The sequence below is a fragment of the Gorilla gorilla genome, chromosome 23 (assembly GCF_029281585.2).
Source record: "Gorilla gorilla gorilla isolate KB3781 chromosome 23, NHGRI_mGorGor1-v2.1_pri, whole genome shotgun sequence".
NCBI classification, from domain to species: Eukaryota; Metazoa; Chordata; class Mammalia; order Primates; family Hominidae; genus Gorilla; species Gorilla gorilla.
In genome coordinates this window covers 6,398,649-6,403,471 of record NC_086018.1, presented here as the reverse complement: position 1 = coordinate 6,403,471, position 4,823 = coordinate 6,398,649, and the positions used below count along the sequence as shown (strand labels likewise).

Below are 4,823 nucleotides of genomic sequence, written 5' to 3'. Positions count from 1 at the left end.
CACTTTTGCCTATTGGGTTGATGCCTATTATTCTCTCTCTTTTTACATTCCAAAGATATTTCCTTTACTGTAGAACAGGGGCATCCAAGGGAGACTACAGCCATGAGTTCTTAGTTTCTGTTTCTGGTGGAGCCAGTAAGGCCCTTTCCTCATCCCCCTTTGCCGCTTATCACTAGAGACAGAACCTGAAAACCATTGCTGCAGGCTGCTAAAAACCTAAAACAAAACAGAGCCGTAACAAAAACAAAACAAGGTGGATTGGAAAAGCTTGCTGTACAAGGCAACCAGGTCTGGCTTATATTCACCACATCCCTTCTTCTTTCCCAGAACAGCAACTGGGCTCAAGAGAAACCGTCCAACTTTTAGTATCTCCCTCAGTATAGAATGAGAAGAGTGGAACATATGTTCAAAGGTTTGGCTTTTTGGGCTACCGCTGATGACTAGATTCTGTCTCCCCCAACAGGGAATGCTCAAGGAAATGGCAGAGTAATGAGAATGACAACTTATGACTGCTGAGAAAAGAAGTTGCATGCTTATCACAGCCTCAGAGAAACAAACACTGCAATCAACTGCGGAAGCAAAGGACTACCGTGTCTGGAAAACAATGGGAAAAATATCTTTACCTTAAAAATACACACACAAGCCCAGAGAAGACATACTGAAGACCCTGTTAATGAAGCACCAGGATGTACAGCCTCACTGATTGTTGTATTATCTTGTAGTAAGAAAGTTTGTACATACTACATTACACAGTTGTTTTATAAATTTCTGAATCTCATCAAAAGATTGCAGGGCATACAGAAAAGGACGAAAACATGTCCCAGTTGAAGAAATAAAATAAACCTACAAATATTGACCTTTAAAATTCTTTGTTGACTTTTAAAGGTCAAAATTTATAGGTTTATATTTTGTTGTTGTTGTTGTTTTCGCATTATATAATTTTAAAAATCAAAATAATTATCAAAGCTCCTTAATGACATGGACACTCCTGCGGTCCGCAGGGCCCCGGCAAGGGAGGAGCCTCGACACCATGAGGGACAATCAGGTGGACCCCCAACACACGTCCGAGGCTCAGAGCAGGAGCAGGGACCTGGCTGCACTAGGCCGAAGCCGCCTCCACCCCCAGCGGTCGCGGACTCCAGGAGCTCCAGACCTGGGGTCGTGGTGAGATTTGTTGATTGCGCGATGGTGGCTGAGTTGCAAGCAAATGGGTTTCATCACCTTAAATGGTTTTGAACCAATGAAGCTATATTCCCTTAAAAAGACGGGCAGCCCATCGTGTGAACTATAGAGTTTGTGAACAAATTTATATTGGGTTCATAGTGGCATCATGCACACAGACTCCTGCGAGTTCCCCTACGTTCTTAGAGGACTGCTTTGCCTTTTGATCTGCAAAGTTCCGTAAAGAATGGCCCTTGTGGATAAGCGCTAAGTCAAGAGACAGCGATTGGATAGAATTTGTGAAGGAATTCGCCCCTAGATCATGAAAGACCCCCTAAGCCCACGCTCACTGGCAGCGTTCCTGGTCGGCTGTGACTGCACTGTGGACATGCCCATCCTGAAGGACCTGGCCACCGTGGCCTTCTGTGATGCAGTCCACGCAAGAGATCCACGAGAAAGTTCTAAACGGAGCCGGGGGAGCCATGATGTACCACAGAATCACCTCACCAGGGAGGATCTGGCAAATATCAAGGCCTTGAGGGTGATCGTGGGGGTGGACAGTGGCTATGACAACGTGGACATCAAGGCTGCTAGTGAGCTCAGAATTGCTGTGTGAAACATCCCGTCCGCAGCCGTGGAAGAGACAGCCAATTCCACCAACTGCCACATTCTCAACATATACCAGAGGAACACATGGCTGTACCAGGCACTGTGGGAAGGCAAGCGGGTTCAGAGCATGGGGCAGATCTGCGAGGTGGCCTCGGGAGTGGCCCGCGTTCATGGGAAGACGCTGGACCTCATCGGCTAGGGTCGCACGCAGCAGGCTTTTGCAGTTCCAGCCACAGCTTTTGGATTCAGCGTCATATTTTATTACCCCTACTTACAGGATGGGATCGAGCAGTCCCTGGGCATGCAGAGGGTCTGCACCCTGCAGGATTGGCTGTATCAGAGCGACTGCGTCTCCTTGCACTGCAGTCTCAACGAACATAAGCACCATCTCATCAATGACTTTACCATAAAGCAGATGAGGCAGGGAGCATTCCTTGTGAACGCAGCCCGTGGTGGCCTGGTGGACGAGAAAGCCTTAGCACAGGCCCTCAAGGAAGGTAGGATACGAGGGGCAGTCCTCGACGTGAATGAGTCGCAGCCCTTTAGCTTTGCTCAGGGTCTGTTGAAAGATGCCCCCAATCTCATCTGCACTCCTCACACTGCCTGCTACAGCCAGCAGGTGTCACTGGAGATGAGAGAGACAGCTGCCACCGAGATCCGCCGAGCCATCACGGGTCGTATCCCAGGAAGCTTAAGAAACTGTGTGAACAAGGAATTCTTTGTCACATCTGTGCTTTGGTGGGAAATAGACCAGCAAGCAATTCATCCAGGCATCGTAGGCGTGGCTCCAGGAGGACTTCCGGCATCCATGGAAGGGATCTTCCCTGGAGACATCCCGGTGACTCATAAACTCCCGACAGTGGCACATCCTTCCCAAGCACCCTTTCCCAACCAGCCCTCAAACATGGGGACAATCGAGAGCACCCCAACGAGAAATAACAGAGAATGCCGGAAGGTAATCATTCAGATACACTTTTGAACAAGAGACAGTGAAAAATAGATAAACTAAGAGAAAAAGAATCTGACGCTCTTTTTAGCTGATTCTGGACATATGCTCATTGGTATTGCAGTGTTAAAACTACGGGAGCTAGAAAACTGAAGATGTCGTCTGCTTACGGAAGCTCTGAAAGACTAGGATGTGATTTATTAATCACCAACTTCCGTTATTGTGTGTTTAGTTTATCATCTGTGCGTCAAATCACAAAGAATAAATACAACTTTTTCCTTTATCTGTCCCTTAGGCACAGCAGATCAGGAACACCCTGCTTAGAATGTTGCATCAAGACTTCAAACATCAAAATAAAAACCATGAGGAGGAAATCCCCATCTTGTGACTTGAGTTCCTTCAGCCTACAGGGACTGTTTACCGCTTTTTGCTAATCAGAAGATCACATTACTAGAAAATGTGGAGTAAACTGTTTGCCTGTGGTAGACATCCGCACGCATAGGATTGAAGACAGTACCGGCTCCTGTACAGAGACGCATCTCTCACATCTGAACTGCATACAGAGCGGGCAAGTTGGTTGTAAGTTCAGTAAAAGCCTCCGATAATGCAAAAAAAAAAAAAAGTAATAAGTTTCACTCGCTGTTTGTAATCAAGTATATTTTCTCAGTTTCACATCCTCTGCTATTTTATTTAGTGGGAAGTCTTGCACTAAAAGGGTTCAAGAAAAATAATATTGCATTTTCTTATGTCACAGGAAACACTTTTAATGGTAACTTGTCAGATTGTCTATGAACAAACCCACTTTTTAAGACATTGATAAAGTCTTCTTTTCTTCACGTTGTGTTTTATACAAGAACACTTCAGATGTATTGGATGTGACTGATTTTAACAAATCCTGTTAGATTTGCATCAATTAGTTACATGTTCTATTCATAGTCTTTTGTGAATCATTGTCTTTTTGTTTAAAAAGATGGCATATTTTGATCCTTTGATTAGGTACATCCCCGTTTTTGTAAGAAAATAAAAATTTTTTAAATTGTCCCAAACAGAAAAATAATGGCTATCAGAAGTACGTTTTGTTTTACTGTAGTGCGAATTACCGTTACTGTAGTTGTTTATTGTAAAGATGGACGTTTAGCATTCAGTGCAGTTTTCAATAAAATGTAATTAGAAAAAACTGCTTAATGAACAAAAACAGAACATAGACAACAAAATAATATTAGAAGAAGTGATACATAAAGAAAATGAGATATCAATAAAAAGATTTTTAAAAACCAACAATTGTGAATCTGAAGAACATAATAGCTATATTAAAATTTAATCAACAGTCACAAAAGCAGACTAATAGAGGAGAAAAAATTACACAATTGATGACATTGTAGTTATAAATATTGAGTGATGAAAACAAATTTTTTAAGCAGAATGGAGAAAAAAGTATGGGACGTACTGCACGTCATCAAGTGGACCATTATATTTATAAAAGGAGTCTTACAAAAACAATATAGGAGAAAAGTAATAAAGAGGTTATTTTTAAAAAGTAGCTGAGAAATCCCTAGATGACAAGGTAATTAAACAAGAAGAAATACTTCCAAACAAAAACCTTCAACTGGAATACTATCACTTCAGAAATAAAAAAACTAAACGTTTCCAAAATAAATAAAAGTTCAGTGTGTTACTAACCACTAGAACTGTCCTAAAGGAAATGTTAAAGAAAGCCTATCAAGTTGAAAAATGAAATGATGCTGCACAGCATCATAAAAGCTCATGAAAATAGAAAGTGCTATATTAAAGGTCAATATATAAACAGGTAAAGAAATCTCTACTGTCATAATGATGGTGCACAAAACTTTCAAAATATTGCCATGGAGTTTAAAAAATGAAGCAAAAATCTGCATAAATTTGTGTTCACAGACAATAAGAAAAGACAATATGTGATATTAATAAAACATTGGGGGTGTGAAGAGGTACAACTTTGCATTCAGTTGAAATATAGTTGTTATATACTGTCATAACTTTAAGATGATTCATGAAGTCTTTATTTCTCAAGATGATTACCAAAAAACCTGTAGAATGTATGCAAAGGCAAATGAGAAAGAAATTCAATCAT

The 4,823-nt window shown here is 41.6% G+C and overlaps 1 pseudogene; it reads left to right on the top strand.

The window, feature by feature from the left end:
* Positions 1 to 1,408: 1,408 nt before the first annotated feature.
* On the top strand, positions 1,409 to 4,208 carry LOC101150749 (C-terminal-binding protein 2-like; annotated as a pseudogene).
* Positions 4,209 to 4,823: the final 615 nt, after the last annotated feature.